At 34.8% G+C, this 13169-nt stretch overlaps 1 protein-coding gene across 2 annotated transcripts in view; it reads left to right on the plus strand.

Annotated features, from left to right (window-relative positions):
* FGF14 (fibroblast growth factor 14) overlaps window positions 1-13169 on the plus strand; it is an 872990-nt gene that overhangs the window by 571320 nt on the left and 288501 nt on the right. The window lies entirely within an intron of this gene.

Genomic DNA, 13169 nt, shown 5'->3' on the forward strand with positions numbered 1-13169 from the left:
GTGAACAATGAATACCTTTGAAGGACTTTCAATAAAATCTGGGTTCAGGAAGGAATTGTAAAGAATGGAAGCCCTTTAATGTTTGAATTGGTATTTGTTTAAATTTGCTTCCTTAATGCCACTTCTTTCTTATATTGCCAAGATGAGATAAAATGACTTTCCTCATCCAAATCTAACTGGATTTAAGTCTTTCTTTTTGGCCTTCTTCCCACTCATTCCCTTTTCCTGACTTCTATGTTAGTTGTACATTTATCTTTTTATCGGCTATCTATTATCTATAATCATATTTATTCCTAATATGGAATCAAACAATGAAGCTTCCTAACTTTTCTCCCTTCTTTCCTGCTCTATGTTGGCATTGCCTTCATTCTGCATATAATCCCCTATTTTGAAGAAAAGGAAATTTAGTCCCACAGAGATCAGGCAATTTACCTAGTATCACGCAGTCACTTAGTTCAGGGACTAGATCTCCTGATTTCTTAGTTCAGTTTCTCTCTATAATATCACACTATTTTTGATGCTACTTTTTAGAGCTTCATATATATTGTCTTTGTGATCTGTACATTTTTTATTTATGCATCTGTATTTGAAGGCAAGATATCTATCAGTGTTGTGATGTTTAACCCATAAATGTATCTCATTATATAAATTGGATGGTAGAAATGTGTTGAATTTAGAATCAAAGAATCTCAATTTGAATTCTGAATCTAGTACTACCTTAGTGACTCTACATAAGTCACTTAATCTCTTTGGGACTTGATTTCCTCATCTATAAAAGGGAATGATTGAACTAGATAACCTTTAGATTTCTTTTTAACTCCAGTTTTTTATCTTATGAAATGCTTTGATGATAATTTATGTGAATCTTGAGAAATGAGTTTTTATCATTCATTTAAAAAATCCTGTTCTAGCAAGACTGACAAAGTAAAAATTCTCTTATTTGGCAACATATGATAAAAAAGGGAGATTTTTTTCCCAAAGACTTACACTGGGTGTATGATGTTGGTCTCTGCATCAACCTAGTAATTGATATCTATGCTCAAAGTAAAAGCTCATCTCCCTCCTGGAAAAAGAGGGGAAAGGGATTCAAAGAATACTTTAAAAAATGATTATGAAGAATTAGATATTTCTTTCAAAAAAGCAAAAAGATTTTAATTTTAAAGCAAAAATAAAAATATTAAGTTTTTGAGATACTCTGTCCCATCCTTCTAGACTTTTGAAGATTTGCATGGACAAATGCTAATTACTAGGAGTGTTATGGGAGGTACAAATAATTTATTTACCCTGTCTCAAATACCAGATTGGGTTCTAGGTGTGGCAACTGGGAGAAGAAAAGAAAGATTAGATAAAGAGACTGCCTAATCTTTAAGGTTTTGTTAGCTAAATGAGTGTAGCCTCTGGGACACACAGAAGAGCAGACAGACAGACAGACAGACAGAGACACACACACACACACACACATGCACACATTCAGACACGCGCATGCATACTTCAACACATCCCTGTAGTCCAGGGACAATGAGACAAAGCCTTTCCAAACTGGGAAAAATATTTCATAACAACTGCAGTTCAGCAGGATACCAGAAGATGGCAGAAGAGAGCAACTTAATTAAAAACCTGGGGCATCAACTAGCTTCTGAGTGAGAGGCCAGCAGGTGGGGGGGAAGCTGGACCATTTGTCCAGCAATGGATACTGGATACGGGTAACTAACTTGCAACTCAGAGAACAAAGCAGTAAAAAGCAATACCTGAAACCTCAATCAGGGTACAAATGGGGATGACCTTTACAGGGGATGGCTCAGGGCTATGCATATTCCATCTAGCTGTGTATTTGCTCTGCCTCCTGTGTTCTCTATATAAAGGTTCCATGCAATTTCTCTTCTTTTTTAAAAACCCTCATCTACTGTCTTAGTATCAATTCTATGACAGATGAAGGGCAGGGGCTAGGCAAATGGGGGAGGTGACTTGCCCAGGGTCATACTATCCCTTGAGTCACCTAGATGTCCCTGCACTCTCCATTTCCCATGGTGGGAGGGGAAAGTAAGGATTCTCTTTGCTACTTCTTTGCCACCCTGTTTTATTGAATGGCTTTTGTTTGAATGCAGTCTATTTCAATTTTACTTTTATGAAGCTCTTATTGTGGATAAACCACAAGTATACTAAGGCAGAAACAAATAGTCCTTGCTCTGAAGAAATTTACATTCTCTGGTGAATGTTTGATGGACACAAAGAAGAATATACCAAATTATTTCAAGAGGAAGAAAGTATTAGTAACTGGGAAGATCAGGGAAGGCTTCATGTAGAAGGTGGTACTCAAGTTGTGCTTCGAAGGAAACTAAGAATTCTATGAGGCAAAGGTGAGTTAAGATTGTATACCAAACATGAGAGACCTCCTGAGCAAAGAAATAGATGTAGAAATTGGAACTATTTGTATAGGATGATGTCCACAAGAGAGTTTGACTAGAATAGAGGATGAAGAGGAAGTAATATGACATAAGACTAAACGTAGATGGGAAGAAGATTTTCAAGGGCTTTGTTAGGCTGATTATTTTTCTACTTTATCTAAAAAGTAGTGTTGAAACTGGAAATGTTGGAGTAAGAAAGCGATGTGTTCAGATGTGAGCTTTAGCTATATATGTGCATATATGAATGTACATATGTGTATATATATATCTGTGTGTATACATCTATATCTCTCTCCTATCTGTCTATCTACCTATCCTATCTGTCTGTCTGTCTGTCTGTCTATCTATAATTTTCCTGTTGTGTAGAGGATGGATTAAAGGAAAAAAATTCTAGGTAAGAGAATAAATTAGAAGGTTATTGAAATAGTGAGATATAATGAAGTTCTGAACACATGGAGAGACTATGTGTGAAGAATAATTGATGGATACAAGAGATGTAAAAGTAAGATCAACAAGATTTGAAAACTACCTAAATATGGATATTGAGGAAGAGAAAAAAGCCAAAGAGATGCCTTCAAAGTTGAGAACCTGGATGATGATGCAATCAAGTGAAAAGGAAATTTTGGAAGAGGGAAAAGTTGGAAGAAAACATGATAAGTAAATTTTAGGCATGTTGAGTTTGCCTAATGGATAATGAGATGGAAGCTTTAAGTACAAATTAGTAATGTAGGACGGAAATGAAGAAGAAGTATTAATTTTCTGTATTGAAATGATAATTGAATGAATGTATGAGAATTTATAAGATTGAGAATGAATGAATGAAAAAGCCTTTACTAAACGCTTGTTACATGCAAATCACTGTCCTAAGTATAGGAATACCAAAAGAAAAACAAAACAATTCTTGCTTTCAAGAAGTTCATATTCTAATAAAGCAAAACAACACATTTAGAAGGTTTCAGCTACAGGCAAAGTGGAAAAGCCCAGAGGTTCTTAGAGTACACTGGCTAAGCAGATGCTAATACATCTTCTTTAATGTTATTTCTACATATAAAACCATATCTACATTTTATTTTGAATTCTTAGGCAATACAAAGAATGTGGATCATTTAGATCAAACTTTCTTTTCCATATGTATTGAGTTGGTAACAGGAGTGGTTATCTGAAGATGATTGCTATTCCCTGGGCTCTTGGGTTTGTTTGCCATTTGTTGACAATTGATCAATAACTAATGGTAGTGGAATGAGATGGTGGACCCCTTCTCCACAAGAATAACCTCCCCTGTGATGGCTGAAAACAAGACTCATTTCTAGGATGGAGGAGGTGGGCCTTGTAGTTTCTAGGGCTCTTGATCTCTATGCCTTGGATTTTCTTCACTAAGGTGCAAGAGGATATGATGTTTGTGGTAATAGTGTTGCTTTTTTACCTGCCTGACCTTCTGCATCTCTATCCGGATACTTTCTTGCTTCAGAAAAATTGGCTTGCCTTCTTTGTTTGTTGCAATCAATGCTCGGTAGTTAGTTGTCTCTTCTCCCCAGAGTTTGTTCCCCTAAAAGATGGCTTCAAGGGCCAACCTGATTGTAGGACTGGTAGTCAAGGGAAATGCTGTTATTGCTGGTGCATTTCAGTTTATCTGCCCTTTGTTAGGTATTGGTCACTAAGAGAGGGAATATACCAAGAGTAAGGTGGCTCAGAACAGGGGGTGAAGGGAAACCCTCAGTTTGCAGTTAGAAGAGCAGGGGGAATTTATCAAAAGGGATTGAGAAGGAACAATCAATAAGAAAACCAGTGTCAGAGATGCCAAGAGAGGATAGTGCTTATGGGGAGGATATTATTATTAATGACAAAAACCACAGAAAAATAAAGTAGAATGAGAATTAAAGAAAGACCTTTTAATGTAACTGTTAAGAAATCACTAATAATCTTGAAGATCTATTATCAAGTATTCTTTGGGCATGCTGATAAAATAGAACCATTGATGGGGGTCTCATGAGCTATGATTTTCAATAGATACTCACCCACATCATGCCTTAAACCTAGGGTTTCATTGGATCATATTCGAAGGGAACCTGTGCTATGCAAATGAAGGGAAAGTATCTGAAGAGGCAGAAGGAAATCCCGAGCTATATCAGGAAATGAGAGCATATAAGAATGTAACAGAAAAAAAAAAGTGAAGAAGGAACATGTATTATATAACTGAGAAAAAAATGTACTTTAAGGACATTCTCTTTTATTTTTATGCCTCTGTGAACTAGGTAGTTGAAGGAGGTAGAGTTCCCGTTCAGAGGTTATAAAATGATAGCGTTAAGTACCTGTTTCTGTATTGTTGAGATGGTGTCAGAGAAACCATCCTCAAATCCTAGGGTTTTACTACCTCTGTGACCATGAAGAAGTCATTAGGATTCTCTGAGTCCCAGTTCCATCTGTTAAATGTGTTGTTTAGAACAGATGACTTTTAAGGTGCCTTATTGCTCTAATTCTTTGGTCCCAAGAATAGTTGAATCCCACAGTTTTATAACCAGATTATTTCACATTTCTATGTCTCAGGGACCCAAAGCCTAGATTCTCCTATTATATCTTTTGATAGTTTATGATGAAGCCGGAGATGTAAGTACAGTTGGGAAGGAGGATATGTAACTCATAGTTTTATACAGGCAAATATAAAGAAACAAATGTAAACCTATCACACATGCAAATTAATCTCTTTCTATGAGACTCAATTTCCTCATCTGTTAAATGAGAATATTAGTAGTACATACCTCACAGGGTTACTGTAAAGATTAAATCAGATAAGATATGCCAGCCTCAAAATGCTATATGAATATGTTTTGATGATATTGATAATGACGCTCATCCCTTATAGTATTAGTTCATAGTTGTAGGTATCCATGCAAGTATGTGAGTTTTAAAGGAATTGGAAAAGATGAAATTTAGGGGATGAGATATGGAGAGAAATGGAATGACTGGTTGACTAGAAGAAGACATGGGATAGTATGGAGAAAAGGAGAGATGAGTTCAGAAGTTGACTACTTTTTACTTTTTTTTCTTTTAAGAATTAATTGGCTAGTTTATAGTAATCTTTTTTTTAAACCTTTACCTTCCATCTTAGAATCAATACTAGGTATTGGTTCCAAGGCAGAAGAGCTGTAAGGGCTAGGCAATGGAGGTTAAGTGACTAGCCCAGGCTCACACAACTAGGAAGTGTCTGAGGCCAGATTTCAACCTAGGATCTCCCATCTCTAGGGCTGGCTGTCAATCACTGAGCTACCCAGCTGCTCCCCTAGTTTATAGTACTCTTAATGTTTTTCTTAATTTATTTTTCTTAATTTACTTTAGCTTATTTTCTGAATTTACCTAATTTACAAAGCTCCCTTTGATATAATACGTTCTATTGCTGATTTTGAACCTAAGCGGTAAAAGCCTGACTTTCTTCTTGCTTACCTCACTCTTTTCATCTTGTCCAGAAACCAGTTTCCCCCTTTTCTTCTGTCTTTTATCCTTGTTTTGATTGTATTTCATAGAAAAGATTTTCACAAAAATTCTTCATTTAAAAGTTCATATTTGTTTTTGAAATCCTACAGTTCAGAACCTGAGATTAGAGTGGTACCTATGCTTTTCAAAAGGTTTTTAATTGTATTTTGCTTCATGCTTTCTGTGTCCAAGACAAATATTTATTTTTGTAAGAAAAACATTTAATATGTAAATATATATGTGTATTTCTATTTATTCTTATATAATTCAGTTAGAATCAGCAGTTCTTAAGTAAATGATTATACTAGTCACCTTTTGTACAAGGCTTTAAGAGATCTTAATAATCCTATGAGGTAATGTAGTTCATTTTACAGAAAGGGAGAATAATAAGACTAAGAGCTTTCACTTAGAAGTTAAATGACTTTCTCAGAGTTTCATAGCTAATAAGCATCTAAAATAGAGTTTTGAATTCAAATTTCCTGCCTTGAATTCTTACACTTATTTTTTGTACTTAGTTTCCATAGGTAGGATTCCCATGAACAATGCATATCATAATTCTTATTATTTTAAAGCATATCACATAAATTCTTGGGGACCCTAATTTTCTTAATGCCATGCAGTAAAGTATTAATAACATTTCTACATGTTATATGTTAGACATTTTCAAACTATTTAATCCTAAAAATAAGCCTGGACTTCTGAGCAGTTTAATTTTCTTTTCATGTAGGAAGACTAATTATAAAGATCATGATGTTGTCTTCCTTAAAATTAATTTATAAATATATTTTGTCTTTTTCGAAATGTGAACATCAGGTTTTCTCATAAATCTAACAAAATTTATTCGTGTTCACCTTGAGATCCTCAGAACTGATGGCCCTCATTTGACAGAAGAGATGATCCAGCATATAGGTACAAATTGCCCTATACCCTAAATGCAGTGTCATGGTTCTCTTTATTTTTTTAAAATCCTTATTTTCTGTTTTAGGATTAATTTTAAAATGGAATTGTGTTATGGTTTAGGCAGTTGTGGTTAAGTGACTTGCTCAGAGTCACCCAGCTTGGAAGTGTCTTAGGCAAGATTTGACCCCAGGACCTCTTGATTCCAGTCCTGGTGCTTTATCTACTGTCCTACCTAACTGCCTAACCTTGTTCTTTTTAGAGTAATACTCCTTTGAATCCTTTCTCAAAGCAAAGAATAGTCTTTCTCTGATTGGGAGTTGTAGAGGAGAATATGAATGTTCAGATCATATTTTCTTAACATGAGATATACCTTTAACATAATAGAGCCATGTGAAATTATACAGAGATGAATTAATGAGGATAAAAATCCATCCACATTTTAATTTTAATTTTTAAAAGTCCTCACTTTCCATATTAGAATCAATTCTAAGTCTTAGTTCTAAGACAGAAGAGCAGCAAGGGCTAACCACTGGGGCTTAAGTGACTTGCCCAGTGTCACACAGCTAGGGAATATCTGAGGTCAGATTTGAATCCAGGACTTCCCATCTCCAGGTCTGGCTCTCTATCCACTGTGCCATCTAGTTGCTCCCCTTAATATCATTTCAAAAATTTTAATTCTACCTTTAATGATTAAAAAATGTATCACTGGTACTGAGTGATACTCTGTATCAGTATGTAACTGAGCAGCAGTGTACCAAAGTGGTTAAAGGTCTCAGCTCAAAGTTGTAGATGAGATCAAATGTTGCCTATGACACATACTGTTTGTATGTATTATTGCATTTTTATAGACAAATTTAACCTCTCAGTAACCCTAGTAACTCTTTAAGATTATGAATGAATTACCAATTAGCACTGGCTAGGAATTTACTTAACTGCAGTTCCTTACATAGATGAAATCACATGCTGGTGAAAGAAGTTCCCATTCTGGGAATTCTCTCTATAAATAAAATCAAAAGTTTTTATTTTTTATTTTAGGCTTTTGATAACTGAATTTAGTCATTTTAGCAAAATTGATTTCATTTGTAATCATGTATTTTGTGTATTTAAGAATATTTTTCTGTGAAGTATTCCAAAGACTTATCTGTACCAAAAAAGAAGACTTTTTTTTGTTTAGAGCAAATACAAGAGTGACAACTAAAAATTAAATATTACCCATAAATTAAATATGTTCCTCTTAAAATGTTTAATTCAGAGACATTAACTAAGAAAAATTCCTAGACTGTATTAGAAATCTACTTTTTATTTTTCCCTGTTTGTGAAAAAGAATTCATGGTCTTGATTGGCTTCCTAGAGGGTAGCAGCAGCTGCAAACAGAAGATGAACTGGCTTGATATGATAAAGTATTTCAGACTACTCAATTTCTCCCTTTTGTTTTCCTCTGAGTCTTCAATAGTGACAAACTAATCCTTCATGAGTGCATTTGCCAAATCCTCAAATATGGAAAAATGAGACTTTCTTCTTATCCATCTGTTTTCCACCGATATATCGCCTGACAGTTCTTTTCTCTGGGATTAAATGTTGGTTCTTCCTTGATTTTTAAAGAAGGATGTAGTTAATGAATAAATGCTATCGTTGGTTGTAAATTAGTTAATCTGAAACCTGTGGGAGTACTTCTTAATCAAATAGTCTCATCCTGTTATTTTTAGCACACTGCTTCATTCCATAGCAATCAATTTTAAATGTAAATGCCATCTAATTATTTGCTATAGTATTAGTGGATAAGACTTCTTGTTTGGGTCAATATTTGATGACTCCCCACCTCCATCACTGTGACAGTGTCTGTGAGGAAGAAAATACAGATGACTCGTCCTTCTTCTCCAGAGCTTTCATTCCTAAGGAAACCTGTCACCCAGACATTGCACCAAATTATGATTACATCACTTATGATGTCTTCTGAAACACATTTACATATGGATGTTATTGTTTTGTTTTGCTTTAATCATCACCCTCCCCCTTTCTGTTGACATTAAAGAGAAGAATGAGTCATTTTCAAAGCTTCTTTGCGTGTCTTTATGGGTTTATTCAGAAATTACACTTCTGCTGTTTAGTAAGAAGAAATATCTTAGGAGCTATGAGAGCAAGCTTAAAATGTTGTTTCCAAGAGAAGGGTGCTTACCACTAACTGGAAGGTAATTGAAGACACATTTGATTAGTGTTTTAGAAAGGAAACTCCAGATTAGTTTAGAATGATCTCAAAGAAGTTTTCCTTGTAATTCAAGAAAGGGCTGATTATGGAGCTCACTGAGTAGAGCAAGAAGGAGGAGATTATCCCAGTCATAGAGGCCTAGAATCTTGGATTTAGACCTAGAAAAGAATATTCAGGACATTGAGTTCAGCACTCCCATTTTGTAGAAAAGGAAACAAAGGTTGAGAGGGGCAAAATGAGTTGCCAGAGGCTTCACAGCTAATAAATGTCTGAAAGGGACATAAATCTTGAAAACCAAAGACCTTAGTTTAATCTTGATTCTGAAACCTAATGGCTGTGTCACTATTGGCAAGACATTTACCTTGTTTGAGTTTCAGCTTTCTCATTTGTAAAATGAGAATAATCACATTTTCCCTCCTTATTTTACAGGATTGTTTTGAGAAAAAAATATTTTTTTAATTTTATCCTATATATCTCTCCCATGTTCTTGCTGTTTTCTTCATAATAAAACTCTTCATTAAATAACATTAACAGGAAAATGCTATGTAATTCCCTATAGTTTGCAAGGTGTTGACATATACTTGTATTGTTAATTTATTTTTCAATATATAAATATGTCTTATCTCCCCAGTGCTAGCTCCTTGAGGTCAGAAACTTTGTCTTAAATGGGATTGTTATCTCTTTTGCATATCAAGAGCCTTGTATTTTACACTCAAGGAATGAATATTACTGGATTTTTGACATACTTAAGGATTTATCTAATCCAAATGACCAGATCACATTAAAGAAGATTGGGTTGTCTGTCAACAAGAACTGATTGTGCATGAAATTGAACATTGTGAGGACTATTGGGTTAGAAATCTCAGTTCTACATATTTCTTCCTTAACCAATCACAGGTATTAGCTCATTGGCTCCCTCTAATGGTTTTTCCATTGCTACCATCTCTCTACTGACTTCTCTTCCCTATTCCTCTACAGGAGGGATCCAGGTTTATAATTGTTTTCTCTTCTGTTAACTGACATGACAAATATTCTTCTTAATATATTTTTAGAAACTTTAAACTGACTATAATGACAGGAAAAGGTAAACATTGGAGTTGCAAATGACATATGAAAGTTTTAAAACCTTCCCCTAATTGCCTAGACAAACATTAGGTTAACTGAGCCTTCAAGTTATTTACTTTCCTTCTATATACAGATTAACCTTTTCCCAGAATTTGTTCACAATTGGTCAGTCCAGATCCTGCCTGGTTTGAATGCTCAGTCAAGCACTAAGTTTTCTCATCAGATTATATAACTGATCCTTCTAAATTATAGTTTATCATTGACCTAATCTATGAAAATTGGTTAGACTGAAACAAATTCATCAGTTATTATGAATAGTTTCCTTACCCAAACCAAAAAAAATTTATCAAATGCTACCAAACTTCAGCACATAGTCTGTAAAAACAAGATAGAACACAGATTCCAGGCTAAGGAGAAACCAAAATTTACCTAACAACTTGTGAAGTCAGAATGGACTAGTTCAGAGATCATTATACTTAATAAGGTGAACTTGGGTTCAGATTCTTCCCATACCCTTATTAGCTTGTGGTTCTGGGCAAATGACGTAATTTTTTTGGCCTTATTTGTCTCATTACCTCATTGGCAATATGAAGTGATGGACTTAATGACAGAAATTCTAAATATAGTATACAAAACAGACATTTGTATATTTACACTTATATATATATATAAATAGACATAGTACATATATTTATAACAAATAAACTTTGTAGAAAAACCAGTCTTCTTTAATATAACCTGACCATTTGGATTAGATAAATCCTTAATATTCTAGATGTGTTCATATACATGTTGTGCATGCATATGTATGTATATGATACAATTGGAAGCCACTGGTGACTAGGGAATAGAGTATCTATTAACTGACAAGGTGACCGAATCTAAGGAAGGAGGGAAAATGATAACATTAAAATTACAAAATTGTAATTAAAAAGATAAAATTGAAAACAATATATTCTAGAAATAGGAACAAGCTTATGCAAAAATACAGATTATACAGTTAAGCCAGACCATATATGATATAGGGGATAGTAATATATAAAAAAGATAAGTAAGTTAAATTGGGACCAAGTTGTAAAAGACCTTAAATATCAAACAGAGCAATTTGTTTATGACCCCGGAGAGAATATGGGAAGCGATTAGAGTTTAAAAAGTGAAATGTCCCTGCTTCCAAGATTAGTAATATGCTTTAGGAAAATGATTTTGGCAGTTATGTGGAGAATAGATTGGAGTGGGAGCGATCTAAGACATGGTATTTCAATAGACTATGTTAAAGATGATGAGGTCCCAAAGTAGGATGGTGGCTATGTGAGTAGAGACAAAGAGGTATATTTGAAATAGAACGAGTTTGTGGATGTAGAATTGGTAATACTTGACAGTGGATCAAATATGTAGGAAGAGGAAAGATTGGAGGAGGGCTCAGAGTTTGGGAACTTGGGTAATCATAAGAATGGTTGTACTTTCAACAGAAATAGGAAAGTATGGTATGGTAGAAGGGTGGTTTAAGGAGGAAAGTGAGTTTGGTTTGGGGTATGGTAGCATCTGAAAATAGACATTTGAAAATGTCCCAATTGATAATCAGTTATGTGGAGCCACAACTCAGAAGAAATAGTAAATAAATCTGGGCATCATCATAATGGAAATGATAATCAGACCAATGAGAAAGATGAAATCACAAAGAGTTTAAAGAAAAAATAGACCTCCAGGAGAGATGATTGAGGTACACTCAGTTATGGATAGTGGTTCAGTGAAAAAGAATGAGAAATTCAACATTTGGTTGAAGAACCAAGAGAAAAGAGAGAGTATTCCAGAGTAGAAAGTGATTCATTTTTTTGTTATCGTTAGGTTTTTTGTTGTGGTTTTTGTTCAATTGTTTCTGACTCTTAAGCTGGCATTTTCTTGGCAAAGATGCTGGAATAGTTTGGAATAGTTTTTTATTTCCTTCTCTATCTCATTTTACAGATGAGGAAATTGAGGCAAATAGGGTTAAGTGACTTGCCCAGTGACACAGAGCTGGTAAGTGTCTGAGGTCAGATTTGAATCCAGGAAGTGATGAACAGTGTCAAATGTTACATAGATGGCAAAAAAGATGAAGGCTGAAAAAAGGCCATTAGGTTTGACAATTAGTAGTTCATTAGCCTTGTTCAAGAAGACAGTTTTGGTAACCTTATCAGATTGGGTCCCATATTGTAAGAATTAAGTGAAAAAATAGTAGGTAACTGTTTTAGGAATTTGTTAATGAAAAGGAAAAGAGAGATTGCTATATTGAGGAAATGCTAGGATCAAGTGAGGGAAATTTTTGAGGATGGGGAGGAGTTTGTAGGCATTAGCAAATGAGTAGATAGATTGGGAAAAAGTGAAGATTGATTATAGAGAAGTGGGATAATAGCAGGGAGCAATATGCAAGATAGGCTAGGACAGGAGAGTGTTTAGGGTACAAGTGAAATAACTGGTCTTGATGAAAAGTAGCATAATTAACAATAGATGGCTTTTCCTTACAAGGACAGTTTCATAGTGTCATGTGTCCAAATTCTTTGGGTATGAACTCTAAGTGTACAACAAAAGATTCTAGAACTAACTGTATTTTACCAGTCTTTGTTTAATGCTTATTTATATTAGTTCTCAACTGCTGTAAATCTCCTTTGTTACAGAAAATATTGAGCCAAATATATTGGAGGTGAAGCGGTCAGTAAACATCAGAAAATAATCTTTAGTTGCTAAACTTTTTTTTTTTTATTGTTATTTGCTTGTACAGACACAGAAACAGTCTGGAATGTGGAATTTATAGTAAGAGCTAAACTCAGATGGAGATTTGCAACTAGCTGAAAATACTTCTAGCCATCTGGCCAGACAACTTCCAATGATTTCTAGGACTCTGAGTAGAGTGTTTCCAGAGAATGGAATCACCTAGAATGAGGGAGAACATATGTCACATGAATAAAGGGTGAAGTCAGGAGTGGGAGGCCATAGTCTTTTGCTGTCAGCCCTTATCTGACTCACAGAGCCCAATATATCTAGTCAGCCCCAGACCAAAATATGCTTCAGCTCATCTAGCCATCTACCTTCTTGCCCATCTGCTTACTTGCTGAACCCCTGAAACCCTCTAGCACCTTGAGCATTCCGCT

The sequence above is a fragment of the Gracilinanus agilis genome, chromosome 3 (genome assembly GCF_016433145.1).
Source record: "Gracilinanus agilis isolate LMUSP501 chromosome 3, AgileGrace, whole genome shotgun sequence".
NCBI lineage: Eukaryota > Metazoa > Chordata > Mammalia > Didelphimorphia > Didelphidae > Gracilinanus > Gracilinanus agilis.